Source organism: Urocitellus parryii, chromosome 15 (genome assembly GCF_045843805.1).
Source record: "Urocitellus parryii isolate mUroPar1 chromosome 15, mUroPar1.hap1, whole genome shotgun sequence".
Classification (NCBI taxonomy): domain Eukaryota; kingdom Metazoa; phylum Chordata; class Mammalia; order Rodentia; family Sciuridae; genus Urocitellus; species Urocitellus parryii.
Window position 1 is genome coordinate 12,317,937 of NC_135545.1, and position 26,035 is coordinate 12,343,971.

Sequence of the window (26,035 nt, forward strand, 5' to 3'; positions counted from 1 at the left end):
CCCTCTCTTAAGGCCCTTCCCCAATAGCCCCCTGTGGTGGGTGTGGTGACCATGCCCATTTTACAGATCAGTAACCGAGGACAGGCGAGATCCTCTTCACCTGAGGTTCCAGAGCTAGTGGGTGGAGGAGCCAGGCTGCACTCTGGCTCTAGAACCCAAACCTCCCCACAGAGCCTTCCTCCATATACATGTACATACATACATACACATATATGTATACCTGTATATATTTACATTGAGATAGATTAACACAACACAAAATCGACCATTTGGAGTGTAGAATTTAGTTCATTCCCATTGGTGAACAAGTACCACCATCTCGTTCCTGATGTTCATGTCGCTCCTCCCCAAACCCCTGCACCTATTAAACAGCCATCCTCAGTCCCACTGGCCCAGGTCCTGCAAACAGCAATCTCGTTTCTGTGTGATGGACCTGCCTGGTCCAGCCGTCTCACATAAAGGAATCGTCTGACGTGTGGTAGCCTGTGTCGGGTTCTTTTTCTTCACACAGCGCAGTCTTGCCCCTGTGGTCCTCCCCTGCTGTTCCTGGCTGCCTGTCCCTGCGGCTTCTCTCCCGGGAGGGGCCTCCTCAGCCCACATGTCCTAAAGCAGCACGATTCCACGGTGGCACCTTGGATCCCTGGATATTTATTTGAAATCTTCTGAAATCAAACCAACATCCAAACCTGATCTCCCACGTCAGGAGGGGACCCCACCATTTTGCCCGTGGCTTATTGATGGTCATGTCCCCAGGCACCTTTTCAGAGGGACTGCCAGCTCTGTGAAGTGACAGCCTGCCGTCTCCTTCACTGCTGCCCTCGGAGCGCCCCAGCAGAGTGTGGCCTCTGACGGGCTTCAAAATACCTGGTGGGGTGTGCGTGGATAAAAGACAACATCAGCCACCCTCCACCCACCCCAAACCCAACCAGACCTCTGCCATCAGACCATGTCACCTCTGTGGGTCACTGTCTTTTAATACCCAGAATAACTTCCTGCCACCAAAGGGCTCAGGGAGGCCCCCATTCTGCCTGCCAGGTCTCTTCACCTCTCATGCTGGATGCCATCCCCTGACGAAAATGGCTGAGAGCCACTTGGCAATGGAGCCACTTGAAACCAGTCTGGCCAGATCCCACTCATTGGCATGTCCTTGAGGGACATGTGACACGTTCCAGGAGCTGTCTCCCTGCAGCTAGTGGCCAATGGGAAGCTGGCTCTGGGACTAAACATGTGGCTTGTGCAGTTCCTGCCTCCCTCGGGCTCCCTGAAGAGTTGCTAGGAGCTCTGCCAAGGTAGGGTCCTGGCACACCCTCCTCCAACAACCACAGACGGTGAGGAGGGGGGTGGGGGGAGGAGGAGCGGATCAAGGCAGAGAGCAGCTGGAGGTCCAACATGGGGTGAAAGTCTCACAGCAGCTTGGGAATTCTCCTTTCAGCAGAGATCTGGCCCAGTATGCCCCATAGAGAAGCTTCTGGAGTTCTGGGGAGAAGGCAGGGAGGAGGATCACTTGGAGGGGTTTCAGACTTGAGGCTTTGAGTTTGGTCCTGCAGTGGGGGAGGAGAGGCTGGGTGTGGGGAGTGGTGCTATTCCTAAAATTCAAAGATTGGATGGTCCTTGGCAAAGCTGAGACAGGATGATTGGGGAAGGGCGTGTGTGAGGCTTGGACAAAGCACGGAGTTCAAGGGTTGGTTCTTCCCTGATGAGGCTACAGCCATCCGGGCTCAGGATCCCCTGGAAGGTGTCATTCAGGTGGGAGTGGGGAAGACGCTTCTCTTGTGCTTGATAGTGAGGTCTGGACCCTGTCTCCAGAGCTGGGGGAGAAATATGGGAACATCTTCACAGGGCACTGGGACCCCATCCTGCCATCAGCCTGTGTGGATACGAGGTCATGCATGAGGCTCTAGTGGGTCAAGCTGAGGCTTTCTCCAGCTGAGGGCTCATTGCCATCACTGACTCCATATTCTAGGAACTGGTGTTGGGGGACAGTTTGGGGACTGGGGGGACATGGGGGAGTATGAGTCCTCCCAAACTCCCTCTGTGCCCCCCCAATCAGGAGTGAGCTTTGTCAATGGAAAGCCTTGGCAAGTCCTCCAGTGGTTCTGTCTGATCACCATGGAGGACTTTGGGAGGGGGAAGTGGAGTTTTGAGGAGTGACTCAAGGAGGAGGCTGAGAGTTTGGTGGAGGAGCTGTGGACACCTCAGAATGAGCCCCATGGGGACTCAAGATGGGGACATAGGGAGGAAGAAATGACTGATAAGAGACAGGGACAGGGAGATGCAGACAGATTCAGGGAGAGAGGGAGACAGAGACACAGGGAAGGGAATGAGAAACACGGAGACAGAGGAGTCAGGGAGGGAGGAGGAGGGCTGTTAGGAGCCACAGCAAAAATATTGATACAGGCACCTTTGGATTTTATTGACTGCCAGCCAGCAATTCACATTCATATGGTAATTGGACTCATGCTGTCTAGCTGGGCCCATTTTCAGGACTCAGGTTACTCATGTCACTCTTGTAATGGGAGAGTTCCCATTGGTTGGGAAAGGATGGTAGGAGGGTGTTCCGGGGGAAGAGGAACCCCCCCCCCCCCCCCCCCCCCCCCCCGCTCAGGTAGAACACACACGTGGCGGACCCACCTGTTAGGGGACGCACACGGCCTCTCTCTAAATAAAACTTTGTCTCAGTTTGACTGGCTTGTGTTTTTGTGCCCAACCGGGTTGCAAGATTGCAAGCCCGTGTGCACTGACAGCTCAGCAGGGGATCGCTCAGCAGGGGTGCCGCAGGCAGTGCTCGGCAGCAGGAGCGGGGACTCAGCTGGCCCGGGGCCGGGCAGTTTGCGGCAGAGGGCGGGGAGAGAGGGGAGAGAAAACAAAATAAAACAAAAAACAAAAAACAAAAAAAGACAGAGAAAAGCCAGGGAGGCAAACATAGATCTAGAAAGAGAAAATACAAAGAACAGATTTATAAATGAAAAAGCTAAAGCTAGAATCAGGGGTGAAACAGAGGGGTAGTGAGGTGTAGGGGACGGGGATCAAGGACTGATGGGCACAGAAAAGAGAGTGGACAGCCTCACAGAGGGTCAGAGGTGTGGAGAGAGACAGATGTACACAGAAAGTGAGACCAAGACAGACCCTGAAATACTAGAGAGAGAGGGGTGTGAAGAGAGAGAGCTCAACTGAAAGACCCATGAAAGAAGGCTGCCAAGTGACAGAAACCAACCACGCAAGTGAAGATGGCCCAGCCAGGTCAGAGTCACGCAGGAGGACAGTGCAATGCAGGGACAGGCAGACCTCCACCATGGGCCTCTCATCCCCAGGGACCTATCCGGACCCCACCCTCCTCTTTCACTCCATCACGGCCAACCTCATCTGTGCCATTGTCTTTGGTGAATGCTATAGTTACCAGGACCCCAAATTCCTATGTCTGCAGAGTTTACGGAAGGAAACATTCACCATCCTCAGCTCCTTCTATTGCCACATGAGGTCTAAGATTCCAGGATGCGCCAGGAATCTGGGTTGTGGATCCTGGGATGGGTCCTGGTGTTCCCTGTCCGGAGCACAGGAGCAGGAAGGCATGGTGGTTCTTGAAAGAACAATCAAGGCTTGCCTTCGGAGAGAATGCCCATTTATTGAGAAATAGCTCTGCATATTTATAGAGCTGAGAGTGGTCTGACAGTTGGCAGGGGGTGCTTTTTGATTGGTGGGTAAGGATCAGGTGAGCCAGTAGGGCTCATCTGATTGGTGGGTAAGGATCAGGTGAACCAGTAGGGCTAGTCTGATTGGTGGGTAAGGATCATGTGAGCCAGCAGGGCTAGTCTGATTGGTGGGTAAGGATCAGGTGAACCAGTAGGGCTAGTCTGATTGGTGGGTAAGGATCATGTGAGCCAGCAGGGCTAGTCTGATTGGTGGGTAAGGATCAGGTGAGCCAGCAGGGCTAATCTGATTGGTGGGTAAGGATCATGTGAGCCAGAAAGGCTCACCATTGGATGGCAGGATCATGTGAGCCAGCAGGGCTCACCATTGGACCGCTCTTCTTGGGGGATGGGGAAGTTAGTCTTTGGAGCCGGGGCAACTCCCAACAGTTCTGATCCTGGAAGGGGAGGCAGTTATTTAATCTCTCCCTGCTTCTGACTTCTGAGTAACAGGCCCACAAGGCCCCTGCCAGCATCTGAGGTGCCTTTTTTTTTTTTGAACTCAACTTTGTTTTATTTCTATATACATTTTGTTTTTCCCATAAATAATATATCTACATAGTTTTCAGTAGTACTTGAGCTGAATACATACTTTTGACACTGCTGATCTTTTTAATGGAGTTCATGGCTACATTGATTAAATGAATTCCTTTTTGAACAAATAACAAGTAGAAAGACAAGAACAATTTAATATTAATAAGCAGCTCAAATAACACTTGGTTAAACTGCGTGTACAATATAAACCATTCAAACAAATGAAGAGTAGGATATTGAATTTGTTACCCTATGTGTAGTAAAGATAAGACAGGCCTTTCCCTTCTTATATAAGGATTGTAACTTGTTTTAAGTGGCCTTAGTACATCTCAACTTTGCAAATATCCAGTGATTGGCAATGAAATCTGTAATCCCAATGTCTTCCCACATGTAAATTCCAAATGTTTGCTCATCTTTACTGAAAACAGACTCCCTCCATAGCGGGGGGAGGAGTGGAAGAATCATTTTGTATCACCTTGAATGTGCCTACTGTATGCTGGAAAAAAGTGGCTACCCTTTGTGTTCATAAAATAAAGAATACAGAGCTCTAAAATCACTTTTTTTTGCATTTTAATAAGCATATACAGTAGTGTTTACCAGTTTAGCTACCTGAAGCTCAGGAATGCCTCAGTGGGGATTATTAATTAGTATAACTGAAGACTTTCAAAGAGATTTCCAGAGCAGTGAGTATTAGAAACATTTTCTGCTTAGTTTGTCCTTTTGAAGATAGATTATTTTGAATCATTATGAGTCAATGAAAGTCCTCTTGATAAGTGGTAGATGAGTGTGTGTTTGTGTGTCCTCAAGTGTGACTTCAAAATCTAGGGTGACAATGGAGTATTTCTCAGCCATAAAGAGGAAAGACTTTATGGCATTTACTAGTAAATGGATGGAACTGGAGACTATCATGCTAAGCAAAATGAACCAGTCCCTGAAGGTTGAAAGTTGAAAGTGTTATCTGATATGTGGAAGCTAATTCAAAATACAGGGGGGATTAAAAAAAGAATAGAAGAATAATCAGTGGGGTAGACAAAGGGGAATGAAGGGAAGGGAGGAGGGATGGAATAGGGAAGGACAGTGGAAGGAATCTGACCTGACTTTCCTGTATATGTACACACAGTGAATCTCACCATTATGCGCATCCATAAGACACTAAATAAAAAAAACTTTAATAGCAAAAGATCAGTAGAGTAGAGGGAAGAGAACCCTTTTCCCTCTAGAGGGCGTAAAGGGGAGGGAAAGGGGAAGTACTGGGGGCTGAATTAGAACAAGTTATATTCCATGCTTTCATAATTTTGTCAACATAAAAACTAATGTTATGTATTAGAACCAATACATATAAAAAGAACCAATAAAAATAAATTTAAAAAACCTGTGGTGACTTACAACTGAGAGATGAAGCTGACTGGGCAGAGGTGACGTCAGATTGCTTTCCACGAGTGTCTTTGACGCAGACAAGAACAGCCGTGCAGATACACTCCCGGCCACAGCTGTGACCTTCTTTGAGGTAACAGCCCTGTCATGTGATCTTTAATTCCTCAGTCTTCAGCCCCACCCCTTTTCCCCATCCTCATCCAGGGGGGAGGGCCCACATGACAGTTAGAGTGGGGACACTTTCTGTACTCATCTATAATCCTCTATAAAAGGGAATGTAAATACAGGCCCCTGGAGGGGCTTGGAGCAGAGCCAGGGCACTTGGCCTTGGGTGTGCTCCTGGTAACAGGTGTTTGAAGAGCTGTTGTTGCAGAGTGAGTTCTTAGAGACTTGTCAACCCTTTCATATTTGACATGACAGGTAAGTGACTTGGGATCTTTGGCATCCATCACAGTTTATTGTGCCAAGTCAAATCCCACAATTTTTGTAGGAGGCACTGACCTGACAGTTACAATCCCCCACTAGTGGGATTATGCCCCAAATAAGCACTAAATGCCCCATGGTTATGATCTACAATTTCCCCAGTTGTCAACAGGTTCATCTTTGTTGTTTTTGATGTTGAATGAAAATCGCCCCATTTTCTTAAACTTTTCCTTATTTACAGTGGGCCTTTTCTTAGCCCTGGGCTGAGGCTTTTGAACATCTGTGGATCTCCTCAGCCAGTCCCAGGAGTCTTTCTCAGACGGAGGTTCTGGGGGGTCATATCATAGGTCCAAATCTGCATCATTTTCTTTGCCATGAATAGTCTGTGACAGGAGTTGGCTGATAGACAACTGATCACTGCTTTCTGTCCACATGTGCTTTAGTGTGGATTTTCAGCTTCTTGACTTCAGAAGTTCTGAGTTTCCACCATTTGTGAAATTGGCACATGTGACAGTCTCAGAGGTTCAGTCCATGGTCAGTCGACTCCATAGTTATGGGCCGAGGGGGCAGAACATCATGATGAAGAGCATGGTGGGGGAAAGCAGCTCAGGACAGGTCAGCCAGGAAGCAGAGAGAGCCTATGGTGCCTGATTTTTTTTAATCTTTTAAAATTTTCTTATTTCATTATTATCATTTTTAACTTTTAAAGTACAATGTAGAATCCAGAGTGTACAGTAACAATAATCACAGGCCTGCCTAGGTGAACCAAAGTCAAAGCATAGCCTTAAATCTCTTTTACAGTTAGGGAACAGTGTTAATGGTCAGAAATAGACTTATTCAAAGCAAACATACATAAGACAGATCTTCAAATGACAACGTGGCCCTTGTGTATCAGATACAATGTATAAAAGAGAGCACTTATGGGTTGTCTTCTCAGGAAACTTACATAAACTTTCATTTTATAAACTTTTACATAGCTCTTAGTCAAGGCTTAAATGACAGTTGTTTGTTTAACCAGTTACAAAGGAATCATTTAAGACTTTAAAAGAGGTGCAAACCCTAATTCCTTTAAGACTTAGTTTCCCCAAGTAATAAAACCTAACAAATACTAGAAAATCATCTGTAGACAAGAGCAGATCAATGTTTCAGCCTTTGCTTCATATCAGTACTTTAGAGTTCAAGTAACTGTAACTGACTGTGCTAATTATAGCCAATTTAATCACAAACACAAACTGTTTGAGATTTACCCTCCACAAACCTTCTGTGACTTACTTGGACATTTCCAGGTGCCTTAAAGGAACTAGAAAATGGCACCCCTTCCTCGAGGAAAATGCTGTTTAAGTTTATTTTACTATTGCACAGCCCAGGAAGATCTGCCCTGGGAGCTGCCCAAGTCCTGGCTATAAGCACATGTGCTCTCACTTTACCTCCTCACACATACTCCTGTCCTTGGACTCCCAGGTACATAGGCCACTAGCCCTGCACACAGGCCACCCCACCCCTGACTCGCCAGCTGAGGCCATGAGTCAGGTTGGGGGTAGGAATTAGGCCTGCAAAAGATGTGGATGCAACAGTGACTGGACAGGGGGATCCAAGATGGCGGGACAGAGGGAAGCGGCATTCTGTGTTGCTCTGTGACCTGGGACTCAAGCAGTGAGAATATTGCTTCTCTGCCAGTGATATTCTTGCTCCCATGTAGGAATCATGGCCACTCTACTGTGCAGGGCTCCAGGCCTCAGTGACAGAGTAGGTCTCCCAACTACTCGCCCACACAGGACTACCAGGTGCCTGAGTGGGACCATCTGCATCAGCACCCACAGAGAACTTTTGGCCACACAGGCTCTGAACACAGCAGACAGCACACACTGGAGGCCACAGAGCCGTCTCTGAACACATTTTCCATGTTCAACCCCATCATCACCCGGCTCTCCCTGACCTGACCTGACACCCATTGCCACCTCCATCTTGGGTCACCTTCACCACCACCTTTAATGGGGGCAACTCCCAGTTTGGAACTCCAGGAGGCCAGGTACTCAGTTTCTAACTCTCTCTTCTCCCCAGAAGCTGCTAACCTGGCACAGTGACATCCTGGTTACATTCACCATCCTGAGGGCGGAGATACCAGCTAAGAACAGATGACCCCATCTATTGGATGAGAGGGAAGCAGGAAAGGTACTGATCTCCAACCAAAACAATCCTTGTTTCTTTCTTTGAGATTTTTTTCCCTTCTCCTTCTCACATCCCCAACATATGTGAAACCAACTGCTTTGCATAAATTAGGGTTTTGAGGACTGTGACATCTGAATAGTATAGAACAGTTGTGTTGTATATTCTTTTTTTCCTCCAATTATTAGTTTCCCCAAGTAATAAAACCTAACAAATACTAGAAAATCATCTGTAGATAAGAGCAGATCAATGTTTCAGACTTTGATTCATATCAGTACTTTAGAGTTCAAGTAACATTTTAAAATTTTTATTTTTCTTAATATTTGTACATTTGTTTTATGTACTGTACTGTCTTTCCACTTACTTGTCTACCCCAAATTACTTCATCTCTATTCTCTTGCTACTAACCTTCTTCTTTAGATTTCTCTTTCATACTTTCTAAGATATAATAACTCTATATCCTCACCTCCTTCCTCCTCAGGATATCATCATATATCTCAATCCCAATTCTTTGTCCACCATCAGAAACTGTAAACCCTTGTACAAACCTACTGATTATATTGTAGATAATAATTGAACCAAACTGTAAGTGTCTTAATAGCAACTATTTCTTTTTAGGTTGTAAATTGTTTATACTGGGATCTGTTAACATTGTCCTTCCCCTCAAAAGAGAGGTACTGGAACCCTTCAGGGGCACTATAAGCCTATAGGGTAAAAACAGTCATGCCTTGGATCCACAGTGCTAGAAGGGAAGACACGTGAGCAACATGAAAAGAAAAGGGAGGAAACTGCCCCAAACAAATCAAGATACCACATTATTGGAATCCATGGCCAGCACAGCAGATGAAATTACAGAGTTCAGGATGCACATAATTAAAATGTTCTATGAATTAAAGAATGATATAAGGCAGCAAATACAGGCAGCAAAGGATCATTCTACAAAGAGTTACAAAACAAATACAGGAAGCAAATTGTTACTTCATTAGGGAGATAGAGGTTTAAAAAAACACAAACAGAAATCCTTGAAATGAAAGATAAATAAACCAAATTATGAAAGCATCACCAACAGATTAGACCACTTGGAAGAGAGGACCTCAGACCATGAAGACAAAATATATAATCTTGAAAAGAATATAGACCGCAGAGTAAGAAACCATGAGCAGAACATTCAGGAAATATGGGATAGCATACAAAGGCCAAATTTAAGAGTTACTGGGATAGAGAAAGGCATAGAGTTACACACCAAAGGAATGAAGAATCTATTCAATAAAATAATATCAGAAAAATTTCCAAACATGAAGAATGAATTGGAAAATCAGATTCAAGAATCCTACAGTGGGCTGGGGTTGTGGCTCAGCGGTAGAGCACTCGCCTCTTATGTGTGAGACCCTGGGTTCGATCCTCGGCACCACATGAAAATAAATAAACAAAATAAAGATATTGTGCCCATATATAACTAAAAAAATATTTAAATAAAAAAAAAGAATCCTACAGGATGCCAAATGTACAAAATCACAACAGATCCACACCAAGGTACATTATAATGAAAATGGCTAACATACAGAATAAGGAAAGAATAGTAAAAGCCAAGAGAGAAAGGAATCAGATTACATGTGGGGGAAACCAATTAGGTTATGTGCAGACTTTTCAACCCAGACTCTGAGAGCTAAAAGACCCTGGAGCTACATATATCAAGATCTGAAAGAAAATGGATACTAACCAAGAATCTTGTATCCAGAAAAATGAAGTTTAAAATTGATGATGAAATATAAACCTTCCATGATAAAGAAAAGCTAAAAAGAATTTATAGCAAGAAAACCTGCACTGCAGAACATCTTTGGCAAAATATTCCATGAGCAGGAAATGAAAAACAACAATGAAAATCAGCAGAGGGAGGTGTTACACTAAAGGAAAAATTAATCAAAGGAGAAATCAAGTCAATTTAAATAACAAAATAAGGGGCTGGGGATATGGCTCAAGCAGTAGCGCGCTCACCTGGCATGCGTGCGGCCCGGGTTCGATCCTCCAGCACCACATACCAACAAAAATGTTGTGTCCGCCAATAACTGATAAATAAATAAATATTTTTAAAAAACAAAATAAACAAAAATTGTTGGGAATACAAATGATGTCTCAATAATGACCTTGAATGTTAATGGCCTAAACTCACAAATCAAAAGACAAACTAGCAGACTGAATAAAAAAAAGACCCAATAATATGCTGCCTCCAGAGAGCTCATCTCATAGGAAAAGACATCCACAGACTGAAGATGAAAGGTTGGGAAAAATTATACCCCTCACATGGACTGTGGAAGTAAGCAGCGCTTCCCATCCTCATATCAAATAAAGTAGACGTCAAGCTAAAGTTAATCAAAAGGGATAAAGAAGGACATTTCATACTGCTCAAGGGAACCATACACCAACAAGACTTAACAATTATAAATATATATATGCTCCCAACAACGGAGCATCTATGTTCATCAAACAAATTCTTCTCAAATTCAAGTAAAATTGACAACAACACAATACTTTTGGGTGACTTTAACACACCTGTTTCACTACTGAATGGATCTTCCAAGCAAAAGCTGGACAAAGAAACTATAGAATTCAATAATACAATCAATAACTTAGACTTAGCTGACATATATAGAATATTTCATCCTTCAATGAGTGAATATACTTTCTTCTCAGCAGCACATGGATACTTCTCTAAAATAGATCATATATTATGCCACAAAGAAACTCTTAGCAAAAACAAAAAAGTAGAGATACTACCCTGCATTTTATCAGATCATAATGCAATGAAATTAGAAATCAATGATAAAATAACAAAAACTACTCCAACACCTGGAGACTAAATAATATGCTACTGAATGTATAATGGATTGCAAAAGACACCAAGGAGGAGATTAAAAAATTCTTAGAGGTGAATGAGAATACTGATACAACATATTGATACAACATATTGAAATCTCTGGGACACTATGAAGGCAGTACTAAGAAGAAAGTTCATTGCATGGAGTTCATTCCTTAAAAGAAGAAAAGTCAACCAACAAATGACATCTCAAAGCCCTAGAAAAAGAAGAACAAATCAACACCAAAAGCAGTAGAAGACAGGAAATAATTAAAATCAGAGCTGAAATTCAATGAAATTGAAACAATTGAAAAAATTGACAAAACAAAAAGTTGGTTCTTTGAAAAAATAAATAAAATTAACAAACCCATAGCCATGCTAACAAAGAGAAGGAAAGAGAAAATTCAGATTACTAATGTCCATGATGAAAAAGGAAATATCATGACAGACACTATGGAAATACAGAAGATATTTAGAAATTATTTTGAAAACTTGTACTCCAATAAAATAGAAAATATCCAAGACAACAACAAATTTCTAGAGTCATGTGATTTGCCCAGATTGAATCAGGATGATATACACAATTTAAATAGATCAATTTCAAGCAATGAAATAGAAGATACCATCAGAAGCCTACCAACCAAGAAAAGCCCAGGACTGAATGGATACACAGATGAGTTCTACAAGAACTACAAAGAAGAACTAATATCTATACTCTTCAAATTATTTCATAAAATAGAAAAAGAGGCAGCACTTCCAAACTCATTCTATGAGGCCAATATTACCCTGATTGCAAAACCAGACAAAGACACATCAAAGAAAGAAAACTTCAGACCAATATCTCTAATGAACATTGATGCAAAAATTCTTATAAGATTCTGACAAGTCAAATACCAAAACATATTAAAAAGATAGTGCACCATGATCAAGTGGAGTTCATCCCAGGGATGCAAGGATGGGGTAACACATGAAAATCAATAAATGTAATTCATCACATCAATAGATTTAAAGATAAGAATCATATGATCACTCAATAGATGCAGAAAAAGCATTTGACAAAATACAGCACCCAATTATGTTCAAAACACTAAAAAAAGTAAGGCTAATAGGAACATATCTCAACATCAGAAGAGCTATCTATGCTAAGCCCCAGGCCAACATCATTTTAAATAGAGAAAAATTGAAAGCATTCCCTCTAAAAACTGGAATAAGACAGGGATGTCCTCTTTAACCACTTCTATTTAACATAGTTCTTGAAATACTGGCCAGAGCAATTAGACAGATGAAAGAAATTAAAGAGATAGATAGGAAAAGAAAAATTCAAATTAGCACTATTTGCCAACAATATGATTCTATACCTAGAAGACCCAAAAGGTTCCACCAGGAAACTTCTAGAACTAGTAAATGAATTCAGTAATGTAGCAGGATACAAAATCAACACCCATAATCAAAGGCATTTCTGTATATCAGGGACAAAACCTCTAAAAGGGAAACAAGGAAAACTACCCCATTTACCATAGCCTCAAAAGAAAAAAAAAAAAACCCAAACAAACAACAACAAAAACAACAAACAAACAAAAACACCCCGGGAATCAACCTAACAAAAGAGGTGAAAGACCTCTACAACAAAAACTACAGAATACCAAGGAAAGAAATTAAAGAAGACCTTAGAAGATGGAAAGATCTCCCTTGTTCTTGGATAGGCAGAATTAATATTGTCAAAATGACCATACTACCAAAAGCACTATACAGACTTAATACAATTCCAATCAAAATCCCAATGACATTCCTCATAGAAATAGAAAAACAGTCATGAAATTCATCTGGAAAAATAAGCTAAAGCAATCCTTAGCATGAAAAGTGGTGCAGGTGGCATCACTGAACCAGAACTATACTACAGAGCAACAGTAACAAAAACAGCATAGGATTGGCACCAAAAATAGACTGGTAGACCAATGGTACAGCATAGAGGACACAGAGACCAATCCACAGAATTACAGTTATTTTGTGTTAGACAAAGGTGCCAAAAACATACATTGGAGAAAAGATAGCTTCTTCAACAAATGGTGCTGGGAAAACTGGAAATCCATATGCAATAAAATGAAATTAAACCCCTATCTCTCACCATGCACAAAATTCATCTCAAAGTGTATCAAAGACTTGGTTTTTTCATATATTTGTTGATTGATTGTATGTCATCTTCTGAGAAGTATCTGTTAGTTCCTTAGCCCATTTATTGATTGGGTTATTTGGGTTGGGTTTTTTTTTTTTTTTTGGTTTTTGTTTTGTTTTCTGCTGTTTAAATTTTTGAATTCTTTATATACCCTAGAGATTAGTGCTCTATCTGATATGCAAGTGGTAAAAATTTGTTCCCAAAATGTAGGCTCTCTGTTCACCTCACTGATTGTTTCTTTTGCTGAGAAGAAGATTTTTAGTTTAAATTCATCCCACTTATTGATTCTTGGCTTTAATTCTTGCACTGTATTAGTCTTATTAAGGAAGTCGAGGCCTAATCTGACATGATGGAGATTTGGACCTACTTTTTCTTCTATCAGATGCAGGGTCTCTACCAAAAGACTACTAAAGCTAATAAACAAATGCAGCACAGGGAGAGCTGTGCTGCCCAAGTCTGAGCAACAGGTGGTGGAGATCGTCCTTTGACTACAAAGGCTGATGTCAAACTGGGTTGCTCTCACCCGCAGCCTGCACAGGCAATTGAAGCTGGGTTCCCCGCGTGAAGTGGGCTGGCTGAGAAATCCAGTGAAAAATCATAGGACACAGAAAATAGTTTTAAAGAGCAGGGGCAGGACAGCTCTTTGACCTTAAGAATGAGAGAGAGAGAGCCAGTGTTTGCTCATTTATATGGGGAACTTCAAAGGCATTCTTCAGAATGTTCTTAGCCAATTAAGATAGGTGGTGGGCTGTCCAGTTCCCAATAGGTTACGCCCAACTATGGAGATAAGAGATCAGTCTTCCTAGCTGAAGACAGATGTCACATGCACTGTGCAATCCATTAAGTGGAGGAGCCACCATAAAACTTGAAATGCCAAACCAAAATCTCCTTGGCTCCAAGGCCAAGTGAAGACACTCAAATAGCTCAGGAGTGGCTCCCCACAGGTGGCCTCTGAGGCTCAGCCACAAGCACCTGTGCAGATTTACAGGTAGGGCACCTAAGTCCCAGCCCAAGGCTTCCATGATACAGGCTGGAACTTGAGTCAGTTACACCAGTCTTTGCTGCTTCCAGAGCCTCTAAGACTTCTAGCCTCGATATAAGGACTTTTGGTTTCTGTTTGGTGTTGGGTCTCACCATGGTGGGCCAGCTCTGAGGTCCAAGACAAAGTCCTATGCTGGCTGTCCCATTAACACTACCCCAACTTCTACCAGCATAGCATGGTGCAAGAATCCATTTGTTGGTGGTGGTAGTAGTGAGGAATCATAGTAGTGGGGGTGGTAATGGGGTAGGACTGGTCAGGAAGCTCAGGATTTTGCCTAAGATCCCAGTGTTGGCCTGCTGAAACCTAACACTGGGCAGATCCCAACAGCACTTGTTCCCAGGGTAGTGCCAGTGGATGGAACTTCCAGAGCAACCATACAACCAAGAACCCATGGATCCCACCTGTTGGACGGCTCTTCAGTTGACATCATCACCAGCTTGTTGCAAGAGTCTTGGGTTTCAAGCAGCAGGCCATCCCTAGTGGTGTGGGCCTTGGTCCTCCCCATTGCTGGTCTGGGTTGGGGGGTCTGGGCTGTAACACAGCTTTGTGTTGTGGTTGGCCACAGGTGTGGCATAGGAGCCTAGGAGGGTCCTTCCACAGTGAGTCTCTCCACGGCTGGCGACAACTGTGCAGTGCCCAGAGGCTGGTGACTGTAGATTGGCATCTGGGTTTGTTCTGGCTGCAGAGAAAGGCTTCTGGGGTGGACTAACACGGTTTTAGGCACTTTGCAGTTCATGAGGTACCAAAATAGCAACACAGAACAGTACGCTCTCGGCAAACTCTGCCCTAGGGCGCCATCTAGTGTTGAAATAGTGGAGGTGACGACAGGTTTACAGAAAGATTATGAATACTGGAAGGAATATCTAACCCTGAAATGCCCAGATGAGGCCTCAGAACAGCAGGCATCAGACATACGGACCAGGAGCTTTCATGATACCCCGACTTACCTAGTGAATGCCAGGAACAGTCACAATAAGGTGCCAAACCAAGTTGTATTCAGTATGGGTACACTCTGGGATGGAGAATTTAAAGTAGCTCCTTTAAGGAAACTCAGTGAGCTCCTTTAAGGAAACTCAAGAAACACACAGACCAATCCAATAGTCTGAGTAATTTAACAGAGAGAAAAGCAATTAAAAACGCCGAACAGAAATCCTTGAGCTGACTAATATGGTAAGATAACTTAAGAACATGATAGAAGACATAGATAGTGGGACAGAGCAAACAGAATAAAGAATTAGTGAGCTCACAGTACAGAGCAGAAATTATATATATATATATTTTTTTTTCTTTTTTTTGCTGGACATGGTGGTGCACATCTGTAATCCCAGCAGCTCAGGAGGCTGAGGCAGGAAGATTCCAAATTCAAAGCCAGCCTCAATAACACAGCAAGGCCCTGTCTCAAAAAAAAAAAAAAAATATTTGTGTGTGTGTGTGTGTGTGTGTGTGTGTGTGGAACATCGTGGGTATGTAGCATAGGAACTTAAATACTTGGTCTTGGTTCAGAAAACTAACAGATTATTAGAAGAAAAAACAGGAAGAAAAAAGAAGCTTAATTTAATGCTTCTTAAGTAATGTTTGTATTTATAGCACCAATGTCCATTTTGAGACTTTAAGGGGTAGGAGTTACCGGTTGGGAAAGGCGAGTATAAATGAAAGCTTAAATTTAGAAAGAAAAAAGTTGGAGTAAAGGAAATTATTTTGATTAAGTATATTTCATTTGATCTGGGTATTTTTGGACCACGTTATTAAATTAATTGTTAAGCTGCAGTTGGTTGTTCAAGTGAGTGTTGATACCTCACTGGTGAGCGCGCTGGGAATCACTTGCCAGTTGTCCTTTATGGAGCTTATTTTATGATTTAACACAGACTATACTGTCCATAGGAGGTGGGTTCCCTTCCCCTTATTTGTATGTTTGCCATATACTTTGATATCTGAAATGTTATGTACTGGAAAGGACACATATATCTAGATCAGATGGGATTTTATGCAACCTTTATTCCTTGAATGAACAACAACAACAACAAAAACAAATAAGAAAAAAGTTGGTGAGTTCAAAGACAGTCCACTTTTTTCTTTTTTCTTTGTTCTTTTAAGATATACATGACAGAAGAATGTATTTTGACATATTATACGTACATTAAGCATGACTTATTCTAACTAGGGTCCCATTCTTGTGGTTGTACATGATGGGGGGTTACTTTCACTGTGTGCTTATATATAAACATAGGAAAGTCATGTCTGACTCATTCTACTGCCTTTCCTACTCCCACCTCCTTCATTCCCCTTTGTCTAATCCAATGGGCTTCTATGCTTCCCTCCCACCACTTTATTGTGAGTCAGCATCTGCACATCAGAGAGGACATTTGGCCTTTGTTTTTTGGGGATTGGCTTATTTTACTTAGCATGATAGCCTTTAGTTCCATCCATTTAGCAGTGTATACCTTAATTTTATTCTTCTTTATGGCTGAGTAATATTGTGTATAGATGCGACATTTTCTTTACCCATTCATATGTTGAAGGACACCTAGGTTGTTCCCATAGCTTAGCTATGAACATCTATGTGGATGTATCACGGGAGTAGGCTGTTTTTAAGTCCTCTGGGTATAAACCTAGGAGTGGGATAGCTGGGTCAAATGGTGGTTCCATTTCATGTTTTCTGAGGAATCTCCATTCTGCTTTCCAGAGGGGCTGCACCAATTTGCAGTCCCACCAGCAATGTGAATGTACCTTTTTCTCCACATCCTCGGCAGCATTTATTGTTGCTTGTATTCTTGATCATTGCCATTCTGACCGAAGTAAGATGAAATTTCAGTGTGGTTTTAATTTGCATTTCTCTAATTGCTAGAGATGTTGAACATTTTGCATATACTTGTTGACAATTCAAATTTCTTTTTCTGTGATGTGCCTGTTCAGTTCCTTTGCCCATTTATTAATTAGATGATGATGATGATGATTTTGGTGTTAAGCTTTTTGAGTTCTTTGTATATTCTGGAGATCAGTGCTCTATCTGAGGTGCAGGAGGCAAAGATTTTCTCCCATTCCGTAGGCTCTCTGTTCATGTTCTTGATTGTTTCCTTCGCTATGAAGCAGCTTTTCAGTTTGATAACATCCCATTTATCGACTTTGATTTTACTTTTTGTGCTTTAGGTGTCTTGTTGAGGAAGTTGGTTCCTAAGCCATCACGATGGAGACTTGGGCCTACATTTTCTTCTAGTAGATGCAGGGGCTCTGGTCTAATACCTAGGTCCTTGATCCAATTAGAGTTGAGTTTTATGCAGCATGAAAGTTAGGGGTTCAGTTTTATTCAGCTACATATGGATTTCTCAGCACTACCTGTTGAAGGGACTATCTTTTCTCCAATGAATGTTAATGACGCCTCATTATCTTTCTAGTATGAGATAACTGTATTTAGGTGGGTTTGATTCTGTGTCTTCTATCCTGTACCATTGGTCTTTATGTCTATTTTGGGGCCCAATCATGCTGGTATTGTTACTATAGCTCTGTAGTGTAGTTAAGTTATGGTATTGTGATGCCTCCTGTTTTGCTTTTCTTGCTAAAAATTGCTTTGGCTAATCTGGACCTCTCACTTTTCCAAGTGAATTTCATGACCACTTTTTCTATTTCTGTGAAGAATGTCCATTGGAATGTTAATAGGAATTGCATTAAATCTGCACAGTGCTTTTGGTATTATGGACATTTTCACAATTTTATTTCTGCTTATCCAAGAACATGGGTGATCTTTATTGTGTTGGGGTGCAGCAGAGCGTCGGAGGGAGAGACCACACAAGAGACTTACTTCATGCAATTGCAGGGGGGAAATTTATTAGGGGATCCGTTCCAGCTCGCTGGGGCTCTGTGCTCACTCAAGAAGGGGGAACAGCCCAGAGCCCAGAGCAGAGGTCAAGCGGAGCTTAAGTACACTTTTTGGAGAGGGTGGGGGGCTTTGCATACATCAGAACAAATCATCATGAGGCGCGGGAAAATTGAACAACAGCTCTGAGTCAGGATTAGTACATACATTGGGGGGACAATCTGGGCAGGGGTGATTGGTCATTTCTAAGCGGGGTACAAATTTAAACTGATTGGTTCTGGGGCCTAGATGCTTACGTGCCATGCTACCTAGAGCCCTTAGCTATTAAACAACCAGGGAATCATTGGAGATATTTACTGGGCAGTTCCCGCATTGTCCTAACAACTTTTCAGAGATTACAGGTTCCCGGGATAGCAGAGGAATTGTAACAATAGACTTTTACAATTGTAACACTTGTCTTTTACTTTTTAGCCCAGGCCTTGTAATCTAGAAGCTTTACAATGCCCTAGTCTCTTACACTTTAACTCAAGCTTTTGCAGCTTAGAAATTTTACCTTTACAATTGATTCCCAAGTATTTTATTTATATTTTGGAAGGCTAGTGTGAATGGGGTAGTTTTCCTAATTTCTTTTTCAGTTGATTCATCCTTGGGGTATAGGAACACAATTGATTTATGGATGTTAATTTTGTATTCTGTTACTTTACTAAATTTGTTTATGAGTTTTGAAGTTTTTGGGTGGAATTTTTTGGGTCTTCTAAATATAAAATCATGTGGGCAAATAGGAAATATCACAATCTATCCTACCTGATGAACTAATGCTCGGTTCCCAAAATCTGAATATTCCAATAATGCAAGAAAACGACAAAGACAGCACACAACCACACAGAAGTAGCTTTTCAGTAATCCAGAGGCGACTTTAAGAGACCTTGAAGAGGTAGAGCCACTGGAATTTATTCTTATATAGGGAACACACAGGAGGGATTCCAGGGAACATTCTATCCCCCAAGGGCAAAGGGTTAGGATTACAAAGGCACAGGTGAGTGTAGCTTATCACCAGTGGTGACACCTACACCTGGAGCCACACCTTGCTGTCTGACTTAGGACAATGCCCAAGCCATTAGGAAATGTAATAATTGGTCAGAGCCCTGGGGCATCAGGACTTGAAGGCATCTGCATCCATGGCAGCTCCTGACAAGGGGCAGTTTGAGCTTTTCTTTCTCTATTCATATCCTTTTAATTTCTATCTTCTGCCTAATTGCTCTGGCGAGAATCCAAGGACTACATTGAATAGAAATGGTGAAAAAGGGCATTCTGTCTTGTTCCAGTTTTTAGAGGGAAAGCTTTCAATTTTTCTTTATTTAGAATGATGTTGGCCTTGGGTTTAACAAATATAGCTTTTACAATGATAGGTATGTTCTTACTATCCCTAGATTTTCTAGTGTTTTGAACATGAATGGATACTGTATTTTGTGAAATGTTTCTTCTTCATCTATTGAGATAATCATGTGCTTCTTATCTTTAAGTCCATTCATGTGATGAATTATGTTTATTGATTTCCAAATGTTAAACCCACCTTGCATCCATAGGATGAACCCAGTTGATCATGGTGCACTATGTTTTTGTATGTGATTTGCTGGTATTTTATTAAGATTTTTTGCATCTATGTTTCTCAGGGATATTAGTCAGAAGTTTTCTTTCCTTGATGTCTTTTTCTGGTTTTGGTATCAAGATGATACTAGTTTCATAGAAAGAATTTAGAAGGGTTCCCTCATTTTCTATTTCATGAACTAATTTGAGGATTGTTGTAAGTTCTGTTTCAAAGGTCTGGTAGAACTCTGCTGAGAATCTATCTGGTCCTGGGCTTTTCTTCATTGGTAAGCTTTTGATACCATCTTCAATTTTATTGCTTGAAACTGATCTGTTTAAATTTTCTATCTCCTTGTGATTCAATTTGGTTAGATCATATGTCTCTAGAAATTTTTCAATGTCTTCAAGATTTTTTAATTTATTTGGGAATAAATTGTCAATATAGTTTGATTGTTGTATTTCAGTAGTGTACATCATGATATTTCCTTTTTTATCACAAATTTTAGTAATTTGAGTTTTTTCTCTCTTTCTCTTCATTAGCCTGACTAAGGGTTTATCAGTTTTTATTTTTTCAAAGAACCAACTTTTTGTTGTGTTGATTTTTGAATTGTTTTTGTTTCAAAATCATTGATTTCAGCTCTCATTTTAATTATTTCTTGTCTTCTACTGATTTTGGTGTTGATTTGTTCTTTTTCTAGGGCTTTGAGATGTAATGTTAGATTATTTGGTAATTTTCCCATTCTTTTAATGAATGAGCTCAATGCAATGAACTTTCCTCCTAGAACCACCTTCATGGTATCCCAGAGATTTTGACATGTTGTGTCGCTATTCTCATTCACCTCCAAATATTTTTGAATTTTTTCCTTGATTTCTTCAGCTATCCATTGATCATTCAATAGCATTAATATTTAGTCTCTGGGTGTTAGAATAGCTCTTTTTTATTTTATCATTGATTTCTAATTTCATTCCATTATGACCTGATAGAATGCAACATATTACCGGCCTCCCTCTTCTCTTTTTGTATTTGCTAAGAGTGGCTTTTTCTGCCTAAGATATGGTATATTTTAAAGAAGGATCCATGTGCTGCTGAGAGGAGATTGTATTCAGTAACCGATGTATGAAATAGTCTATGTATGTCTGTCAAGTCTATATTATTAATTGCATTTCTTAATTCTATAGCTTCTTTATTTAGTTTTTGTTTGGAAGATCTATCTAGTGATGAGAGAGTTGTGTTTAAGTCACTCGGTATTATTGTGTTGTAGTCTGTTTGATTCTGGAAGTTGCGAAGGGTTTGTTTGATTTATGTTTTTGTATCAAGATGCTCCATTGTTTGGGGCATACCTATTTAAGATTGTTATGTCTTGTTGATGTATAGTTCCCTTCAGCAGTATGAAATGTTTAACTTTGTCCCTCCTGATTAACTGTGACTTGAAATTCACTTTTTCTGATATGAAGATATAAATCTCTGCTTGTTTGTAAGATCTTTGTGAATGATATTTTTTCCCCCATCTTTTTACTTTCAGTTGGTGGATGTCTTTGCCTATGAGGTGACTCTCTTGGAGACTTCATATTGTTGAGTTTTGTTTTTTAATCCAATTTGCCAGTTAATGTCTTTTGATTGATGAGTTTAGGTCATGTACATTCTATGTTACTATTGAGGAATTATTTTTCTTCACTGCCATTTTGATTGATTTTTGTTTTTTAATTTAAATTAACTTCTTCTTTGATAGACTATTTTTAAGTGTAACTCCTTCCTTTGCTGGTTTTCAATTTTATTTTTCTTTTCTTCTTCATGAAATATTTTATTGAGTATGTTTTTTAGTATAGGCTTTCTAGTTGTGAATTCTTTTAACTTTTATTTATCAAGGAAGATTTTTATTTCATCATGAATTCTGAAGCTTAATCTTGCTGGGTATAATATTCCTGGTGGGTATCCATTTTCTTTCAGAGATATATATTATTGGTATATATTATTCCAAGACCTCCTAGCTTTGAGAGTCTGAGTTGAGCAATTAGCTGGGATCCAGATTGGTTTCTCTCTAAATGTGACCATCATTTTTGTCTGGCAGCCTTTAAAATTCTATCCTTATTCTGTATGTTGGGCATTTTCATAATAATGTATCTTTGTGTCAGCCTGTTGTAATTTTATATATTTGGGGTCTTGTATGCCTCCTGTATTTGATTTTCCATTTCATTATTAAGGTTTAGAAAAATTTCAGATATTGTTTCATCAAAAATAGTGTGCATTTCTTGGGTTTTTATCTCCAATCTTAACTTTGGTCTTTTTATGTTATCCCATATTTCTTGGAAGTTTTGTTCATGGTCTCTTAACATCTTTTCTCCATGGTCAACTTTGTTTTCAAGATTATATATTTTGTTTTCATTACCTGAAACTCTGTCTTCCAAGTAGTCTAGTGTCTTGGTGCTGCTTTCCATTGAATTTTAAATTTGGTTTATTGATTCCTTCATTTTGATGATTTTTGCTTGATATTTTTTTCCAGAATCTCTTTTTTTGAAATGATCTTTCTCCTCCTATATTTTCTCTCAGATTTCACTCCTTACATTGTCCTTTACCTTGCAGATGAGTTTAACTATGAACATTCTAGACTCCTTTTCTGACATTTCTTCACTGTGATGTCGGTGGATTCTGCTACTGAAGTATCTTGGTTTGTTGGGTTATTTTGTTCCCTTTTTTTGTTGTTTTTTCTCTATTCTGCCATCTTGAGAAACTCAAGACAGTCCATTTGAAAAGCAAAAATACCACTACCAGAACCAGGAAAGACAACATCACTAAAATCAAACCAACTGAGACAGAGAAATAGTTTGCCCTCTTGTGAAAATAATGTTAGGTACTCTCCCAGATGATAAGGGATTCAATTTGGAGAGAGGCAAGGCATGCATCGGGTAGTCACAAAAATCATCTCCATTTACCTTTTCTTTATAACACAGCCAGAACACACTTGAGGCTTAAGGTGGTAATGAGACATATGTCTTACAAAAGGCAAGATGAAGAAGAACCCAGATGCAGCTGGAACTTCAGCTCTATTGTGATGACATCAGAAGACCATGTTCTTGCCTACCCTAAAAGAACATTCAAAGCAGTATACATTCCTGTTTTGTTTGGGTCAGCCTGGAATTTCTGTTTCTCACGTATTGGTCCCTTGTGCTCCACCACAAGAATAAAGAGCCTTATTCTTATCTTATGTGTGTTTTTTCCTGATCTAATGAAGAACATGAGAATCCATGGAGCTGGGAAGAACTTGGTCCTCAATATTAAGAGCTGGGGAATTGGAGGAGGTAAGTAAGTCAAGGTGACACCCCCCTGAGAAGGTCCCACTGAATGAGCCAGTTCTTGAGTGAGAGGTCTTGACTGTCAGCCTATAAAATTATAAGCTAAACAAACTTCTTTACTTTATATAGTACCTGGCATCAGGAATATTTTTAGAGAAGGAAAGGTTTATTTGTCTCATGGTTTTAAAGGTTTAGTCCTTGTTTGGGTGGTTCCATTGCTCTGGGCCTGAGGTGGATGGAGCATCATGGCTGAAGGGCACAGAGGAGGAAAGTTACTCAGCAGAGGCCAGAAGGTGACTCGGTGGGGGGAAGAGGTCACAGAGAAGATTAATCTTTCCAGAGAAAGCACCAAGTGACCTACCTACCTCAAGTCGTGCCCAACTGGAATGTAACCTGGAATGTAACCCAAAGCAATCCTGAGCAGAAGTGGCAATGTTGGAAGTATTGCAATAGGTAACTTCAAAATATAATACAGAGCCATAGTAACAAAACAGCATGCTACTTGCATAAACCAGACATATAGACCACAGAAAACCCATGCAGCGACAGCCATTGATTCTTGACAAGAGCACCAAAAACTTATGCTGGAGAAAATACGACCTCTTTAACTGTGGTGTGGAGGAAATTGGATATCCATGTGTAGAAGATTGAAGCTAGAACCCCAGCCTCACCCTAAACAAAAATCAATTCAAAATGGATCAAAGACCCAAGTATAAGACTTGCAACATTGAAATTAGTAGAAGAAATGTGGGAAACCCTTCAAAATATAAGCAATGACTTCTGAATAGGACTTCTATAACTTAGAAAATAATAGCAAAAACTGGCAAAGGAAAAAAAAAGAGAAAAAATTGACAAAGGGGAATAAATCAAATTAAAAAGCTTCTGCACAGCAAAGGAAACAACAGAGTGAAGAGAGAGCCTACAAAATGGTAATTGTTGTCAGCTGTCTTCTGAAAGAGGATTAATATTCAGAATATATATAGAACTCAAATCCCCCCAAAATCTCCTGTCCCCAAACCCAAACCCAATCACTCCAATCAATATTTGGGCAAATGAACTGAGGAGATAATTCTCAAAACAGGTAGTACAAATATGCAATCATTATATAAAAACATTCAACGTTTTTAGCCATCAAGAAAATATAAATAAAAACTACACTGCGATTCTATGTTACTCCAGTTAGAATGACTATGATCAAGAATGCAGATAGTATTAAATGCTAATGGGGATGCAGAGAAAATAGAAATCTTATACATTGTTAGTGGAAATATAAATCAGTGCAGCCACTATGAAAATCATTGGGAAGTTTCTTCCAACAAAATAGTAACAGATCTACCACATGATTCAGTATAAGGGTTTTCTGTTTGGGATTGGGGTCTCTAATGACTTCATGGCTGTGGCATGCTGGGTGTCTGGGAAAATTTCTGTGCAAAGGTACAGAATGCCTAGCTGCTATAGCAGTGCCCTCCATGAGGATGCTCTGTGCTAGAGTCTTATCAGCTCGACCTTGATCTCAGGCACACAGCTCCTGAGAATAAAGAAACTCTCTTGTTAGACAACTACAATGTTTCACCAAGCTCTGCTGCACTTGAACCTGTCCACATAACAGTAACCTTAAACAACGGACTTTCTTGAGAGCTACACAAAGCTCCTAGCATTGCACATTGCAACTATAGTATGTAACTGAGAAATAAGCTGCATAATGTTGCTAACTCTGTAACCTGCCTAATGACACAATGAACAATAATGTACTACTGATGCCAGAGACCTGAAGTAACCTACTGATATAAATAAAGCTGGCAGCTTGGACAAGGGCCCCTTCTCCCATTCTGCTTCTGCACCTTGCTTCTGTCTCCTTTTGCTTTCTTCACAATCCAGCTATGCCATTCCTCAGCATATATCTGAAGGAGTTACAGTGTATAGAGATATCTGTATGTCTGTTTTTATTGTGGTATAATTCTCAATATCCTAGTTATGGAAGCAGCCTACGTGCCTTTGAATGGATAAAGAAAATGTAGTATATATATACACAAAAGATTATTAGCCATAAAGAAGAATGAATCATGTCATCTGCAGAAAAATGGATGGAACCAGAGGCCATCATTTTAAGTAGAATGTGTCAGACCCAGAAAGATAAGTATCATGTGCTTTTACTCAGATGTCAAATCTAGAAAAAAAATTGACATGAATGGAGAAGGGAGACTGTTTCAGAAGAGGAAAGGAGGTCGGGGGAGTCCTGGGGGTGATGGATGGGTAGTGGGGGGTGGAAGTGATCAAAATATGTTAGATGCATATTCAAATATGCCACAATGAAATCCATTATCCTGTGTAATTAATATTTACTATTAAAAATAAATATAAAACACAGAATGATTAAAAATAAAGGATTAGAGATTACCATGCTACCACGAAATCAAAATAGGGCTTTGATAGTTATATATTCATTTTAAAGATAGCAGTCTTCAGAGCAAACTAAATTATCAGATAAACAAGGGCTGTACATAACAATAATGTTGCTAATGCTCCAAGAAGACACTACAAACCTTAATGTGTAGGAACCCACCAACCAAACAAGAAATACAAAAGGCCAAAAATTATAAGCCTGCAAGGATTAGTAGAAGACCTTCTTATTTTACTTGGAGACTTCAGTGTTCCTCTTTCAATTTTTAAAAAACCTTTTTATTTGTAGATGAATAAAATATCTTTATTTATAAATATCACCTTTTATGTGGTGATGAGGAACAAACCCAGTGTCTCACAGGTGCAAGGAAAGGACTCTACCACTGAGCTACAATCCTAGCCTCCTCTTTCAAGTTTTTGACAGACTCAACAGACATATTTAGCAGAAAATCAGGAAGATACAGTTGAACTGAATAGCACCATAATTCAAATGGGTATATTGACATCTACGGGATGCTTTGCCAAGTCACAGCAGAATACAATTCTTCCCCAGCTTCCTTACAACATTCCTGGAGACAGTCTGCTCTCTGGATTTTCAAATGCCCCTCAAGAAATTTCAAGGAAAAGAAATCATACAAAGTATGCTCTTAGGTTACCATGAAATAAACAAGAAATCAGTGAAATAAAGGTGGGC

General features: G+C 40.5%; 1 pseudogene; it reads right to left on the bottom strand.

Moving 5' to 3' along the window:
- Nucleotides 1-5,843: 5,843 nt before the first annotated feature.
- LOC144250289 (neurexophilin-1-like) lies at nt 5,844-8,104 on the bottom strand (annotated as a pseudogene).
- Between the last annotated feature and the right edge of the window lie 17,931 nt (nt 8,105-26,035).